This window comes from Canis lupus, chromosome 5 (genome assembly GCF_011100685.1).
Source record: "Canis lupus familiaris isolate Mischka breed German Shepherd chromosome 5, alternate assembly UU_Cfam_GSD_1.0, whole genome shotgun sequence".
NCBI classification, from domain to species: Eukaryota; Metazoa; Chordata; class Mammalia; order Carnivora; family Canidae; genus Canis; species Canis lupus.
In genome coordinates, this window is record NC_049226.1 from 43,312,357 (window position 1) to 43,330,485 (window position 18,129).

Below are 18,129 nucleotides of genomic sequence, written 5' to 3' on the forward strand. Positions count from 1 at the left end.
CTTTTTTGTTATTTTCCTATATTTTTAATTAGAAAGGTAAGTTATTCATGTTCCATCTTTTACTTAAAATGAAGAATTTTAGAAGGTTCAAGAATGTGGAAGGAAACAAGTTTGTTTCTGATGTGAAATTCTTGGTGGAAGAAATGACTACAGGACTATTAAGTACAAGAATGTCTAATACATTATTTATTAAATAATTAATTTAGTTTGTTAGATTGACTAAGTTGTAACCTCCTCTGTGACTCTCAAATCCTCAGTAAATGTCTCTACATTTAATTGGCGTATGTATTAGTGTTTTGGAAAAAGCATGTTAAATGTCACTTAAGGATATTAAATTCCATGGTCGGTATGTCAGAGGGCAGAGGGAGGCAAAGAAATTAAAACGATAGATAAACTGCAGAGGAAGTATTCTGAAAGAACAGAAACCAGAAGGGGGGGAAATCATGAGAATTCACCAAAATGTTGAGAGCTGAGCATTGGACTTTGCACAATAATTAAGATAGAGGATGGAAGGATTTTTACTTGATTATTAAAAGTACTTGGTGACCTCGTGAAGACATCTAGGTTACTAGGTCATGCCTTGCACAAACCCTTCACTGTCTCCAAAATGGGAAGTGTTATTTATGTTTCTATATTCGTGGTGTTGAGATTAAAAGTCCATAAAAAATCTAATCCTGGCAATCTTGCCACCAATTCCACATTCTCTTAGTAGATGTCTGAGCTATCTCCTGCCAACTACAGGAGACTAAGGGACATTGTAAACTACATGAGAAATTATCATTTATCAGTAATTCTGAGGAGATTCCATATAATTGGGAGTTTAAAAGAGGCTCTTTGGTAATAGCAAAGTAGAAAAGTACTGGTGTATTTTTCTTCTAATTACTCATATCTCAGTTCAGTTATTTAAAAAAAAAGAAAATAAATGCTGTCTCTCTGAGCCTATATACAGTTTTTCTACTTATCGATGTCCTGTTTTATCCTCCTCAGTATTAGTTCCTATTAACATCCTATATCCCTACATGATATGTGGAAATAAAGATCTGATCTGTCAGAGGGGCTAATTGCAATTAGCCTAACAAGCATCACCCACTGTCCTCTCTGCTGCTTCCTCTTGGCCCCAGCTCTTAGGCATTAGTTGCTTGCACAAGATTGTTCCAAAGCCATCGCCAGAAAGGTAAGCCAACTAGTACTTGGTTCCAGAGGCTTGATACTACCCAATGCTTCTTGCAATAAATCACTGCTCAGTATCTCTGATGGGCCTGCTACCATGCAGGTCATCTCCCTTCCTGACCTTACCTCAAGTCAAGACATGGAACCCCTGCAAGCCTCTGACAAAGGAACAGGCATTGCTCCAAACCCATTTTCCTGCACCATAATTCTCCCAAACACATTTTTATACTTCTCCTAATTTGCAACTAACTCATATCCAACCCCTCTGGATATACTTTCGAGGTCATTTCTTCCACATTTGTATGCACAGGAAAGTGTAATTACCTTGAATCCTAAGTTCTTAGAGATGTATATCTAGTGCCTAGGTATTTCAGTTGGTGAACGCCTTTTCTTTGGCCACAAATCCAGGCTGATCTCAAATTTGTTCTTTCTTTTCACTAGGAAAAATTTAGTTGCATTTTAGGAATGAAGTCTGTTTTATAAGAATCCAGTCTTGAATTGTAGTTCTAGCTCTATTATGGATGTGGAATATGATTTTAACTGTCTTTAAAAAGAGCATTAAAACCTGATGGGTACCAAGGTCTGCTTCCACTGTGAGATCTCCCCATCAGCAGGACATTCCATGGGATCTGCATGCTAAGTGGCATTGTTCTCCTGAGAACTTAGACCTAGGACAAAGTCAAGGATGATAGAGATACTGGATGAGTGTGTCCTGGTCCTCTTTCTTCACTGCATTAGCTGTTCACACTAAACCAGACAGGATCTCAGAACAAATGAGGTAGGACTGACGAATCTACCCTGCCATGCTGCCAGCAAATTCTAGCAAAGGCTTACCCACTGCAACCCTGCACAGGACCAGTGGAGGCAGGGTGTAATTGAATACAACATTCTTTTGGAATGCGCAGGTAGGTTCCTGTAGAACAATGCTGTGGTCCATTATTCACCACTCAGCATTTTCCTTTATTAGTAAAGAAGCACAGTTACTTCTGAGCAAGAATATGTTGGAAAAAGGTTCTCCAGAGATTAAGATGCTGTAACCCCAACACTGACCAGATTTTCACTGTTGAAATCTTACCCACGCTTCAAGGCTGAGCTCAGGAAGTTAGTCATGGCTATTCATTGATTCCATCTTTCTTTGAATTCCTATATTGTTTTTTTCTATAAACAGTTTATTTTTATATAAATTATAGTCTGATTTAGATTATTTAGATATTTCAGGGATTAATTAATTTAGTTTCATTCTCTAGACTACCAGTTCTTTAGGGCAGGTAGGATATGCTATCCTTCAGCAATCCTTCCTCTTCCCATACACATACCTCTTAGCAGAGTGATTATGATTAGGCAGTGTTTGGTGTGTACATGTTGAGTTATGCTAGGTTGAATGACTGATTGTCCATTGTGACCACTCACCAGACTGATGAGAGAGGGCGTCCTTCTGGGGAAAATTAGTCAAGCCACTGGAACAAGTCTGTCCCAGATAAAATTACTTTCTTACTCATGTGGAGCTTTTTTTCCCCATCTCAACCATTACGGTAGGTGTGTGGTGGTATTTCATATAGTTTTCTCTGATGGCTAATGAGTATGATATGTTCTTATGTCTATCAGCAATAGTATTCTCTTATGAAGAATCTCTTCATGATTTTTGCCCATTTTTAAGGGTCATCTGTGTTTCCTCTAATTAGCATTCTAGATATAAGCTCTTTTTAGATATGTGTATTGCACATCTGGGTTATATTTCACTCTTAATGGAGTATTTTTTGATAAACACACAGAAGTTCTTAATTATAATTTAACATCTTTTTTGCTTGTTTTCCTTTTTAAAAATCTTGCATAAGTCTTTGGGAAATCTTTCTCTATTTTAAGATCATGAAAATGTTCTTCTGTGTATGCCTCTTAAGTGCTTTATTCACTGGTTTTAAGATTGAGTCTGCAATCCACCCAGTATGGCCATTTTTTTGTTATGGTTTATGGTGAAGGTAAGGATCAGACTTGCCTGACAGTATGGAAATGTCTCTGACTTGCAGGTCCAAAGTCTCCACATAGATGTCTGACTGTCTCAGCAACATATATTAAAAGAATATTAATTTTCCCACTGTACTGAGTGATGCTTATATCATAAATTAAGTGATAATATACTCACATATCTAATTCTTGGTTCTATTTTGTTCCGTTGGTCAGAATATCTATCCTCATACCACCAATTTACTGCTAAACAAGTATTGCTTTACAATAGACCTTGATATCTACAAGAATTATTTGGTTTTGCTCTTCAAAATTACCTTGATTATTCTTTGTCCTTTATATTTCTATATGAATTTTAGACTTGTCAGTTTTACAACCTTCCGGGAGTTTGATTGGTATTGTTTTGAATCTGTAGATTAATATGGAATGATGGCCCTGCTTTCGTGCTGCCCTGTTTCATATAAACAAACCTTTAGAAAAGACAGTTTAAAGCAGAGGCACTGCACATATTTGTTTATAGGCCCATTAGTACACCAGGACTGTGAGCTCATTAAGATAAGCAGACAAAAAAACCATGTGGCTTTATAAACAGCTTGTGCTGACTGTACATGGCTGTCCAAGACCCTGCCTGCTGGCTTTTTACTTTTGTTCTTTTATTTTCTTCATTTGCCAAACCATTAGGGGGATTTGGAGATTGTATTGCTTCAATGAGAACTCTGAATTTGAACCCCAGAGCAGGCCCCCCAAAGCCATTTCAGAATCCCTATTGGAAATATTTCATTGTTGCCGTTGCCTTCAAACCATTTAAAAGCAGTTCATGGTAAAAACAGAAAAAAAGGTCAGCCCAAGCATCAAGGAGCAAGACATATTACAGTTATCTTTAAGAGAGGTAGCAGAAAGAAACTTAACAGAGCATACATACCCTTCCTTGCAAATGATCTTCTGAGCTATGCTCTATACTTTCCCAGATTGTTACTTTTCCCTTGCTAGACTGGCAGATTGCCTGGCCACAAAAATGCATTTGGAACATCACGCAGGCCAAACAAACAGGAGTTAATGGGAATGGAGATGGAGGAGGACCCAGTAGTTACACACTTTTACCCCTAAGGTCTTTGCCCTTGAAAGAGAGGCAGCAAAATGCTTCAGCAATCACATTTGCCCTCCACTCTTCCTGCCTGCAGAACATCCTCACAATGAAAAATGATTTGCACAAGTAATCTCTGCAGGGTACACAGTGCGTGGGCAAGATCTATCTGAATGTAGGGCATAATATTTTACCTCCAACTTTAAATTTTTTTCAAGCATTAGAAGTTGAAATACTTGCATAATGAGTTATCACATAAACTCAGATTCTATCATTAACATTCTATGTTGTACCACATATCTATCCATCTATCTTCACATTCTACCCACCTATCAAATTAGCCTGTTGTTGCTTTACAAAACTAATAATAGACATTAAGGAAACGCCTTTCTGGCAAAATAAAGTAGCAGGGATTGACTAAAACAATGAAAAAGTGGACAAACATGAAATATTTTTAATGATTTTATTTATTTATTCACAAGAGGCACAGAGAGAGAGGGAGAGAGGCAGAGACACAGGCAGAGGGAGAAGCAGGCTCCATGCAGGGAGCCTGATGTGGGGCTTGATCCCAGGTCTTCAGGATCACACCTTGGCCCAAAGGCAGGCGCTCAGTCGCTGAGCCACCCAGGGATCCCCAAACATGAAATATTTTTAAGGCACTCTGGAAGGCAGCATGGAATAATGATCTCTAGGATATATAAAACAAGGAGATGAGCCCTACAGTAGACCTAGGTTACTAACCCAAGGATGTTTCCAGGCTGCAATGCAAAATGACAGAAACCAGACTGAGACTGGCTAAGACTCTGCATTGCAGAGATGGAGCTGACAGTCTGGAGAGATCCAAACAGAGTTCACAGAATTGAGTGCTAGAAAGGAGACAGATGTCCAGAGATGAAACTCCCACAGATCTGCAAAGGGTTCCCCTTGGGGACTTGGCTGAATACTACTCAGTATATACAGGTGAGAAAACTATTCAAGATCACAAAAAGATCCCCCCCTCATTAAGCAAAACAAAACACCTTAAAGTTAAAAGTGCCCAGAACTCACAAAAAGTGAGGAATATGAACTAGTCTTACCAGTCCTACTAGAAAACCTCACTATTCATTCATACGGCATTGGGTACACAGAAGGGTCTTGCCTCTATGGTTGGGAATACTCCGTCCTATGCCCAGAAATTGTGTTCTCTCACCCAGCAAACTTTATAAAGCAAGGCCCAGAAATAATAAAATATTTTCAAGTGGGCAGGCCAGGTGGCTCAGCGGTTTAGCGCCACCTTCAGCCCAGGGCCTGATCCTGGAGACCTGGGATCGAGTCCCAAGTCATGCTCCCTGCATGGAGCCTGCTTCTCCCTCTGCCTATGTCTCTGCCTCTCTCTCTCTTTCTCTGTCTCTCTGTCTCTGTGTCTCTCATGAATAAATAAATAAAATCTTAAAAAAATATTTTCAAGTAACTTAATTGTGATCCAGAACAAAGCTCAAAAATATGTTTGGAATAGAAAACTAACACTCTCAAATATAAAATTCACAATGTCTGCAATCCAATGAAAAAATACTATGCATGAAAAAACACTAAATATTATTCACAATAATGAAAAGAAATAAAGAGTAACCTAAAAGGGGTGTTGTTAATGTGAGACTACCAGAAATAGCAAAGTAAATAGAGCTATTTATAATAGCTGGGTTTCTTCTCCAGAGACTCTTATTAAAGAGAACTGTGTAATCTCCAGTCAATTTTAAAGAAAAGCAATGTTTGCTTCCCTTTGAAGGAAATCTGCCTGCATCTTTTGGGTACTTTGCAACAATATAGTATTGATTCCTCTTCAGTTTTTCTTTACTGTTTTTGTCTTATTGTGGTGACATTGTGATGGTACTCATTTGGCGATCTCTGTCCCAGCCAGCATAGAAAAGTAGGAAGCTCCTGGTCAGACACCATCACTTTTAAGATTATTGGAGGCCTCCATAGTACTGAAGAGGATACAGAGGTGGCCAGAGAGTCAGCACAACCCACAAAAGGTCCCTTGTACCTAGTAGGAAAGCACAAGGACAGTGACCAACAAGGCTGCATGTGATAATGATGATAAACATGTCATTGTCCACACATCGAACATGCCAACCAGAGGTGGGAATTAGACAATCAGGTTACAATCCAAGTTTTGATGCTATAAACCTGTTTTTTTTTTAATCTAAAAACTGGCTTCAGAAGTAACTATTTCTCCAGATCAGCATTTGACTTAACAAATTAACTTATACTAAGTGACTAGCAAGGCCTCTGATACATTATAGTCAGTTAATAAATATTAGCCTTCCAAAATCCCCTTGGAAACAACCCATCCATTTTTCTTTTGTAGCATTGTCAGGGGGTATAAGTATATACCTGTTAGTAATCAGTGTCAGGAGAAACCAGTGTGTCCTATGCCTCTCTCTGTTCCTGAAATGTACTTCTGATTCTGGAAGCAATGATGAGAGGGATGCATTCATACCTCCTCACAAACAAAGGCCTGGTCTTTCATGATGGCACATATGGGTTTCTGAAAGAGCCAAAACAGCAGGTGAAGTAACTTTAACAAACACCAGGAGATGCTGTGTGATGCTATTTGAAGCCACTAACTAGTGCTAAAGCATAAACTTCCACCACCTGTCTTCAGATGGACAGGCTTCATGATACAATTATACTCTAGCTCATTTTGGGATTGGACTGAGGTTAGACTTTTTTCTAAGAACTTATTTTTTAGAGCAGTTTTAGTTTAACAACACAATCGAGAGGAAGGTACTAAGATTTCTCATATAGCCCTGTCTCTACACATGCAAAGAACTCCCCCTCATTATCAATATCACTCATCAAAGTGGTACATTTTTTAAACCAATAATAAACCTATATTAATACATTATAATCACTCAAAGTCCATAGTTCACCTTGGGGCTCATTCTTGGTGTTATACATTCTGTGCCTTTGGACAAATGTAAAAAGATATGTGTTTATCATCACAGTGTCATATAAAATATTTTCACTACCCTAAAAATCATGTGTTCCGTTTATTCATCCCTTCCCCACCAGCCAACCCCTGACAACCACTGATCTTTTTAATTGTCTCCATAGTTTTGCCTTTTCCAAATATCATATAGTTGGAATAATACAATATTATATACATATGTATACAATCATACAGTAACCTTTCCTGATTGGCTTCTTTTGCTTAGTAATGACTAATTTCTTGATGTCTAGTTTCTTTTTAGTTCTGGGAAATAGTCCATTCTCTAGATGTATGACAATTTGTTTATCCAATTGAGTACTGAAGAACATCTTAGTTGCTTTCAGGTTTCTAGCACCTATGAATAAAGCTCCTATAAAATAAAGCTGCTATAAAAATAAGGTTGCATTTGGGTGCAGGATCTTTGTGGATTATTTTTCAATTCTTTTGGGTAAATACCAAGGAACGCAAGTACAGGATCATATGGCAAAAATGTGTTTAGTTTGGTAATGAACCACGAGACTGTTTTCCAAAGTAGCTGTACCATTTTGCATTCCCATTAGTGATGCATGAAAGTTCCACACCTTTGCCAGCATTTCATCTTGTCAGTGTTCCAGATTTTGACTTTTCTTTTTTTAAATAAATTTATTTTTTATTGGTGTTCAATTTGTCAACATACAGAATAATACCCAGTGCTCATCCCGTCAAGTGCCCACCTCAGTGCCTGCCACCCAGTCACCCCCACCCCGCCCACCTCCCCTTCCATCACCCCTAGTTCGTTTCCCAGAGTTAGGAGTCTTTCATGTTCTGTCTCCCTTTCTGATATTTCCCACTTATTTTTTCTCCTTTCCATTTTATTCCCTTTCACTATTTTTTATATTCCCCAAATGAATGAGACCATATAATTTGTGTCCGATTTTGACTTTTCTAATAGGTGTGTAGCAGTATCTCATTAGGTCAGACTTTCAAAAGTACCTTTTTTGTGTGTGTATACCTCACTTATTTTCTCTCTCTTACCCTGTTTCCCTTACTCCCTCACAGGTATTTCCTCAGGGTAGTCTCTCAATGAGTTACTTCCACAAGAATTCCTATCTCAAGCTCTAGGAACCTGACCTGAGATTGATAGAGTGACAAAGTCTAGTTCAAAAAGTAAGACTTTCAACAGCTACATGGATATTTCCAAATAGCTCGATGTTTTTGCCTTTAGTAGTCAAAATATCTGGATACTTGTCTGCCAGTGTTTGGCATTCATTTTAAAGAAGCCAAGAAACTGGGGTTTGTTAGACAAATGAATGGTTGGTGTACCAGTATTTCAGGCTTTGAACCTCTCACACTGGAATCTTCTAGCCTCAGGGCTGTAACACCATAGCACATGTTCGATCTAGAAGAATGGTGCCGGGAAATCTATGTATAAGTGTATGAAATCTGTCCCTCCTAACTTGTTCCTCCACTTCTGGTCTGTATTCCATCCTTTATCCTGGCACCAGATTAATTTTTCTCAGAGCTTCACATAATCAGATATTAAAACTCCATGTGTTTCCTGGGAAAGAGAAGTAACATAAATGTATAAATTTGTGGTCATAAAACAATAGGGTGGGTAATTCCTATAGCAAACTTATGATGAGCATGCCCTACCTACAGAGAATAAGTTAATTTTTAAATGATAATAAAACACTTTCTTGAGCAAAACATCTGCTCATCCTGAGGTCTGTGATTTTGTGCTCCTACTGTTTTATATCATGACTGTGTTCAAATGTCTGGAATATCTTCTACCTAGCTTTATGGAAGTACCCATATTTATCTGGAATCTGGGCACACAATGTCTTCAATGGTTGACCCCAGCCTACCTTCCCAGTTTTTTCTTCCCTCTGCTTCTATGTATCCTCCAATATTCCTGTTGAACTCTGCTGTTGACTATTCCTCCAAGTAGGCAGCACTTTGTCATCTGATTCTGCTTATGTCATCCTTTTTGCTTGAAATATTCTCTCAATGCTTTGTTTACTGAAATATGACTGTTAGAATCCAGAAGCTGTCTCATCTACATCCTTCAACAATTAGGCTTTTCTAATTACTCCTACAGAGTGTATTTCTACTTTTCCCTAATATTTACATAGCCCATTAGAGAAAAATTTTATTCACTCCTTGAAGCCATTTTATATATTCTTACCACCAATTTACAAATGAAGAAATTAAAATATTGAAGGCTAAGTGAGTTGACTAAGGCTGTATGGTTATCATCTTAACAAACCACCTTTCTATGAAATTTTACTTGGGCTTGCATACCCAGTATTTGTATACCAAACTCTTCCTTTACTATTGGTTTTATGAGCATGTGCCTTACCTTTCCCATTTTTTTTACAATCCACAGGACTTCTCACAGTGCTTGGATCATAGTAGAAGATCAACGAACACTCAAGATTTGAATAAAGTTTATGCTAAGTAGAATGTGCGTGTGTGTGTGTGTGTGTGTGTGTGTGTGTGTAGGGTGAACAGGGAAAAACATCTACAGCAACCTGGGGTGATCGGAGGGGGCGGGGCTTGTAAGCTTAGAGATGTTTCAGATAACACAGTGTCATTATTTTCCCCAAATTGGGCATTGACAGTTGAAACTGGCATAGCTGGTTCCCCTAAACTTGTTTTAAAAAGTACAAAAACAAAAATATCTTGAATTTCCTCATTGATGGTGACTATCTGCCACCCTCTGGCCATTTCTATCTTTATTTTTTATTTTTATTTATTTATTTTGTATATTTTTTATTGGAGTTTGATTTGCCAACATATAGTATAACACCCAGTGCTCATCCCATCAAATGCCCTCCTCAGTGCCAGTCACCAGTCCCCCCATCCCCCCACCCACCTCCCCTTCCACTGCCCCTTGTTCCTTTCCCAGATATAGGATTCTCTCATGTTTTGTCACCCTGTCTGCCATTTCTATCTTTAACTCACTACTGGATCCACCTCTTTTCTTATCACCTGCTTGCATGCAAACCAACCCTTCAATACAATAGAAGCTTTGCTGATGCCCAGCAATGCCATGATTTCTGGAGTAAAAATGAATCTGCTTTGTAAAAGTTCTTTTTTAAAAAATATTTATTTATTTTTTATTGGAGTTCAATTTGCCAACATATAGCATAACACCCAGTGCTCATCCCATCAAGTGCAAAAGTTCTAAGGAAAAAAAAAAGGCATTGGAAAGATTGTGTGTATGTGTGTTCAGGCTGAACACAAGTGTCTATGCACACCCAATTATCAGGTTTTTTTTTCAGAAGACACATCAATAACAAAGTTCCACTGTGTTATCAGTGAGATGAGTCCCACATGATGAAATGGTCTCCATAGAAATGATTTATCATGCTTTGCAAAAATAGCTTGTTCTGAACTGAGAAAAAAATGAAATAGTACCTTGAATCCCATGTGACCTCTCCCCACTGCTAATTTAGCCTATGAGCATCTGAGTCATGGTTTGGATAGGAGCACGAATTTAGGAAATAAGCTCTATTCCATACAAGTTCTGTGGAAGAGCCAAGAGATATGCATTCCTGGGAATCTGGGACTCGGTTCCTATCATTTATTTGTTCCTTTTCACCAGAGACCCCAGAGGATGTGAGCTCTCTGGATCTAGACACTGTACCTTAAGAGTCATGATAGCTGTCATTTTTTTGTGTGCATAGCATGCACTGTATAACCATTCTAGATAATTAGCTCATCTAATTCTCATAGGAACCTTAAGTATGAGAGTAGTGTTATTAGGCCCTTTCTTATAAAGAAGCTTCTGTTCAGATTGATTGTGCAATTTAACCAAAGTCTTTCACAATCAATACAATAGTTAAGAGTAGAACCCAAGTCAATAAACTATACTTTATTGACTCTGGGCATTGCACAATCCATTCTTCTGGTAGATGTTCAGATGAATGAATGGATCTAGGAATAAATGAGTGAGGATAGGAAGATGTTGATTAAAGTCTTGTTAACTGTCAAGAGTCTACTCAAGGCTGGGGGCAGGTTGTGGGGTTCATACCATAGATCTATCATATACTCATGCTGGTGAAAGCCTCGCTAAATAAATTGCTTAAGCAAATCTCTCCAGCACCTACCTAATACATTGATTGATAGCCCCTGGGAGAACAATTCACTTAGGTCAGCTAAAGCTGAACCACTCAACCTAAATTCAGAAGTGCATGGAGGCATAGTTTCCCCCAGCCAGAAGCTCCATGTAAGGGCTCTGGATTCTCAGTCACTGGCCCTGATCTAACTCAGCCTTTTTTTCTGGCTCTGGCTCAGCCCTAGCCAGATGGAAGATATTTCTGAAGATGTAGAGTAGTTTAGGAGCTGTGGCTTCCAGATAACAGAAGTGCTAAGTGGGCTTTCGAATACCACACCAGAGGGACTAATGGGGTGTGAAATTTTCAAGAACTATGATTTCTTCCTGGGAGAAGAGGATATTAAAAAAAGTCATCTCTGCTTTGTCTAGGTGTTGGTAAGCATTGATTTTTTTCTATCCGTGGTCTTTTGATGAAATTGCCATGCCTGAGGACATCAAACAGACTTACCACCCAGACAGGACATAGTCTTGTCCAATTCAGATGTACAGGGCTCTCTGTTTCTTTTATTCAGCCATAGGAGGTGCAGTTTATGTTCCTCATGGAAACAAGGCCAGAGTCCCAGTCATAGAAGTTACAAAACAATAGGGAAGACCTGGTATCCACCCGTCAGATCTGAGCACACGATAAATATCTTTCCAGCTCTTCTCTATGACTCCTGTTACTACATTTTTACTCTAGACACCCATAACTCATAGTCATTACCTCTGATGTGACAGAGAGTACTGAGACCAGCTATAAAACAGTGGTGATTGCAAGGCCCAGGATGGCTGGTTCCTGCTTCTTGAGAGAATAGTAGAGAGAAGCCTCAGGATATAGGGGACACATAAACTGGCTACAGTGTGGTCTGTTCTTTCATCTTTGGCAAAGCTGGTAGTTTATGGATCCTAGAGTAAAGAGAACAGAATTATTATTTCTGATATTTTGCAGTATAAAAATCAGGAAGATTTTTCACCTGTGCTATGTGCAAAGTTCTGATGAGGTTCTTTTTATCAAGTCTTGGCCCTAGAGACTCTTATAAACTATGTGGCAGAGGGACATGTAAAAACTGAATATATTTAAAGACCTAAATATAAGATCTGAAACCATAAAATTCCTAAAAGAAAACCTAGCCAGTAATCTCTTGGACATTGGCCTTAGCAACCTTTTTCTGAATATGACTCCTCAGGTAAGGGACAAAAAAAAAAAAAAAAAAAAAAAGGCAAAAATAAACTGTTGGAACTATATCAAACTGAATAGGTTTTTGCACAGCAAAGGAAACTGTCAACAAAACAAAAAAGGCAACCTACTGGATGGGAGAGGGTGTTTGCAAATAATATATCTGATAAGGAACTAATATCTAAAATATACAAAGAACTCGTACAGCTTAATACCAAAAACAAGAAAACAAATAATCTGATTAAAAACTGGGCTGAGGACTTGAATGTACTTTTTTTCAAAGAAGACAGAGAGGTGATCAACAGACACAGAATGCTCAATATCACTAATTGTTAGAAGAACACAAGTCAAACCCACAATGAGATATTGCCTCACACATGTAGGATGGGGGTTCTGGGATACCACAGTTTAACCAAGTCCACACAGAAAAAGGCTTAGTTCCCTGTGAAAGCAGCTTGGGCAGGACTTTCATTTTTGTAAGACTTTATGTCATTTACTATTTTAATTCTGGATCTAGCAATAACATTCCTGATACGGAACTGTGCCTTTGGGATGAAATAGCTCCCTATTTGAAACACTTCATTTTATTGGACTCCTAACAACTCACAGAGTGTCTTAAAAAAGTAGACATCTATCTTGAAGCAGCACAAATAGTGATGAAAACATGGTGCTGAAAGTTCCAGGTCCAAAAAGAACTCTGGGAAAGATGGCTGAGATAGTGTCATCACCATCTTCTAACTGTGGCTACATTCTTAAACCAGACCTGGGGAAAAGAATTATTCCTATAGACTTTCACTCCACCCCCAAATCTTCAACATTAAGTGCTGAGATTTTTTTTAAGTGCCAGAATATCTGTGAATCACTAGGTCTTGAAATGAAAAGTCTTCTATTTTCACACTACTCCTTAGGCATCTACCCAGCAAAATAAGCTAATGAGGAAAAGCTGGCCACGTTTCCTACAGGATTTAAGACACATACTCGTTTCCAAGAGTGGGCAAAAGATGATTTTGTGATAGCTTTAAGTAAAGATTAAATAAATCTGTGAGTCCGCAAGGCCTCCAGCAGGAATCTCTATTGAGGGGGAAAATGTTTTCTCTGTTTACAGACATCCTAGCAGTGACCTTTGCTATACAATTACTGGAGCACTTTCATACACTGCTAAAATTCTGGGTGGGTTTTTTTTTTTTAAGATTTTATTTATTTATTTATGAGAGACAGAGAGAAAGAGAGAGAGGTGGCGCTAAACTGCTGAGCCACCAGGGCTGCCCTAAACTTATGACTCAGGGAGCATTTGTTCAATGGGTTCCAACCCTGTTGATTTTATTCATGGCAAGAAACTAAGTCTCTTCTAAGAAACCGAGTGGAATGGGTGAGGGCAAGGATTTGAGTGAATAAAATAGCTGATATTTGGAATGTGAATGAATTTCCATCCCAGCACAGTTTTTGTTTGTGTTTTTGCTTTTCTGTCTTTTTTTTAAGACTTTCTGAGGAACCTGCTATTCAAGATGGACACCTGATTGGAAGTTACAGGCATGGGCTGATGTGAGAGGAGGAGGAGAGGAAGGAGAGAGGCAGACAGACAAGGATGAAATCAGGAGGATATGAGATAAAGACAGGATATGAGGTGATGAAGACGGTGAAATAAAAGATGAAGCTGAGAAAGGGGGAGGCAATAAGTAGAAGTGAAAATAAAAGGAAAAAATTAAAAAGCATATATGTATAGAGGGATTGGAAGGGAATTAGGGAGAGAAAGGTGATACAAAGTGTGTTCCAGTGAGAGAAGCGAGAGGGAGAAAACAGAGTGCAAGTGAAAGCCTTCAAAAGGGAGAGAAGTTGGGCAGCCCAGGTGGCTCAGCGGTTTAGCGCCGCCTTCACCCCAGGGCCTGATCCTGGAGTCCCGGGATCGAGTCCCATGTCAGATCCCTGCATGGAGCCTGCTTCTCCCTCTGCCTTTGTCTCTGCCTCTTTCTCTGTGTGTGTCTCTCATAAATAAATAAAATCTTTTAAAAAGGGGGGGGGGGGGCGGGGGAGAAGTGATTATAAAGACAAAGAGGAAGGGAGTCATACCTGAGAGCTAAGTAGAAGAAAAACAGCTAGCACAAGAGAAAGCTCTCCATGGGCAGGGATGGAGGGATGTTGGCTGGTCCAGAGAAAACTGGGGTCTTCTCTTTCCTCTGATGTCCTGGACGTTTATCCCATGTTACAACCCCAAGCTGATGAGTTAGATGGTGAGGTGAAAATAATGGAAATGCCTCTACTTCATGCTGGTGGCCAGACTGCAGTGTGATTAACAATTCGAGAGATTGTTTTTCCAACTTTGATGCATATCTAGCATATGCTTAAATTTTTTTTTTATTAAAAAAAAGTTAATCCCTTCATGAAATTGAATTGTGACTACCTTGTTTAGATGACAGTGCCCTCTTTGGGGGCTGAGGCTCTGAGCCTGGGCATGCAGGGTTAGAAGTAAACCTCTTCCAAGAGGAGGTTCACTTTGGTTTCCTCTCCTAGCCTGCCTTTTGGGGCTAAGTGCTTAGCATTGTAGGAAAAAGTTGGCTGCAACATTAATGTTGTTCTTAGAGCCAGGGCCCATGGTAGGGACAGAAGTCTTAGGAGAGGATCTGGAGGGACCATGATGCTTATAAGACAATGTATTCTGAACTCCTGCACACTAGCAGGTCCAGATCTACAAAGCCATGGAACTCAGCATTAATCATGGTGTATTAGCAGAAAAGCTCATGAATAAGAAGGCATGGTCCTGATTATCAACTCAGACAGGCATGAAAATTCCTGCTTGAAAACTCACCACAGTATCATCTCATTGGTATTGTGCTTCTTGAAGAGAACTACAGTCTGATAATACAAAGTGATAAGGACCAGCCCCTCTCTGAAAAAGGAGATCCTCAGGCTGGGGTCAGGGTTTCCAAAGGTCATCAGATCCAGTCAACTGCCTCCAACTGGACCCCACACCCGTGGACTGGGAAGGACAGGCAAACACAACTCAGGGAGATGAAGTGGGAAGGCTGGAGCTACCATCCCACTCTATTGCATGCTCACCAAGCCCTTTTGTCCAATGAAATAATCTTGGTTATAACTACAGAGATCTGAATATTAGGGGAAACTTAGAAGTCAGTCCTCTCTGGATTTGTCATTAGAAAACCAACATTTGAGTTAAAGTCCTTCCTTTAACCAGTGGGATATCTTTTATTAAAAACTCAATCTTTAGGGTTCCCTGGGTGGCTCAGCGGTTTAGCGCCTGCCTTTGGCCCAGGGCGCGGTCCTGGGGTCCAGGGATCGAGTCCCGCATGGGGCTCCCTGCGTGGAGCCTGCATCTCCCTCTGCCTGTGTCTCTGCCTCTCTCTATGTCTATCATGAATAAAAAAAAAAAAAAACCTCAATCTCTCTGAGCCTCAGTTTTTTCACCTGTAAAGTGGCATGATGATGCATTGTGGAAATTAAGGGCAACACAGGGCCAATGTCAACACCCTTCCAGTATATAATTGGTGACAATATATAAAAGCTTTATCATTACTGTCTTTAAAGAATCTGATGAGGGATCCCTGGGTGGCGCAGCGGTTTGGCGCCTGCCTTTGGCCCAGGGCGCGATCCTGGAGACCCGGGATCGAATCCCACATCGGGCTCCCGGTGCATGGAGCATGCTTCTCCCTCTGCCTGTGTCTCTGCCTCTCTCTCTCTCTCTGTAACTATCATAAATAAATAAAAATTTAAAAAAATTAAAAAAAAAGAATCTGATGATCTAAACAAAAATTCATGAAAACCACATTTCAGTTAGCTCAATGAGGAAGAAACAATTCTTTCATAAGTGCTGTTTTGGATTATGCTGAATTTATATGTACCCTTCCCTCTGCCCACCCCACCCCCCCGCCCGGGTATTTCCTCATACTCTGTATCCCAACATTCCCCAGGCAGATCCTAAGTAAACTTTGTGGTCAAGAAGAGGCCCTTGGTCATAAGGCTGCTTCCCCTGTAATGGTAGAAGCGTTCATTCTCCCACTCCCCCTCCACTTGCGTGACTAAAATTGAATTAATAGAATTCAACAGATTAAGAAAAGTAATGTCATCCCACAACTTCATTACCTTGTAAGAGATAATGGCAACTCCAGATCCCAGAGGGCAATTACAAAACTATAGCACATCATTCATGAATAAACCAAATACATCCACCCCCTTCCTGAGCTGATTTTCTGCCACCTTTCTGCAGTGCTTCAGAGAGAGCCTTTCAGCTCAGGGGTGCAGTGAGCCTCCCTTCTCAGCCCTCTACCTTCTCCTTTCTTAATCATCAGCAGGGATGACTGCTCTTTCAGCCATAGCATGTGAGGGAGAACTCAGTGCATAGCTGCATGTCAAGTGCCTATCCAATAATTATATATTACCTTTGCAAAAAATGTAATTTATTGTCTTAGGGATGCAAACTACAATAAGGGCTAGGATGCAGCTGTGCCTCATGAGTAACTAAATCTCAGATATTGCCAGGCACCAGGACTATTTAATCTTTCATGTATGCTCCTTGCAGATTGGCTTCTGTCCCTCAGATAGACATCTTCTACATGGCTGAATTCAACCTGGCCCCTGGATATGTGCCATTAGGTGTGACAAAAACTTTATCACCAGTGAGGTACTGAGGCTTGTTCTCTTATGCTTCAAGCTAAAGTATCAATAATAATAATAATAATAATAATAATAATAATAATAATTTTTTTAAAAAAAATCTCTAACCTATCTAGCTTAGGTCAAGGGTCTGGGTCTACTTTTAGAGCCATGACTACGTCCAGGGAAGCTGGATCAATAAAAATATGGCATCTCTTTTGGAAACCACAGTGTTGGAGTGATGAAAGAGGGACCTATTCCCAGTAGGAGAGGAGAAGGTAAGGTGTACTTTCTTGGAAACTCTAAGACCAAGCCAAAAAAAATCTATTATGATAGTGTAAGGATTTTTCAGAGACAAATCTAATGAAGATAGTTGCTTTTAATGTCAGGCCACCCTAAATGGGATTTTCTGCTTTGTTTGCCCATTTCTCCATTGCAATCACAGAAGCTTAGTTTTTTTGTGTTCACAGTGTTGATGTTGGATGAACTGGAAGAAATGGGACACTAAGTAACTCACCAACTGAAGATAGGGTCACTCTGACTTTGCAAACTCATTCTTTCCTACTTAAACTTTAATGATTGAGATCTTCAAAGCTGAACACTAGGCTCCTTTTTTTTCTCACTTTTTATTGAGGATATCACTTTTATTGAGGATATCATTCAAGTCATTATATACCATTATAAATATATGTAAGTGACACAGAGACATTTTTTTTTTCAGGACACAATTTATCTCTGAGCTCTAGACATATATAGTCAAATGCCTTCCTGATTTCTCTCCTTGAATGTTTCTAAAGCACACCAAATTTATCATGTAAAAACTATATTCATGACCTTCACCAAATTCTCTCAACTAGTCATCATCCACTGTGACCTAACAGATTAAATACAAATATTTTTCATCCGGTGTCATGAACCTGAAGCCTTCTTCTCCTTTAGCCCCTATACCTAATTCATTACCAAGACATTTACTAATTAAACACTTCTTCAAAATATCCATTCCTCTATGTATCAAATACAGTTTTAGTACAAGCTATAATTACTTTCTGCTTGAATTGCTAAAATGGCCTCTATTTGGTCTA

The 18,129-nt window shown here is 39.3% G+C and overlaps 1 long non-coding RNA gene and 1 pseudogene across 1 annotated transcript; one reads left to right on the plus strand and one right to left on the minus strand.

The window, feature by feature from the left end:
• Nucleotides 1-18,129, minus strand: part of LOC119871868 — an 82,748-nt pseudogene that overhangs the window by 22,304 nt on the left and 42,315 nt on the right.
• LOC119871869 lies at nucleotides 1,895-9,627 on the plus strand. The gene is made up of 4 exons (XR_005359620.1): nucleotides 1,895-2,271; nucleotides 2,584-2,702; nucleotides 8,226-8,333; nucleotides 9,553-9,627. It is a non-coding gene; the product is annotated as an uncharacterized LOC119871869 (long non-coding RNA).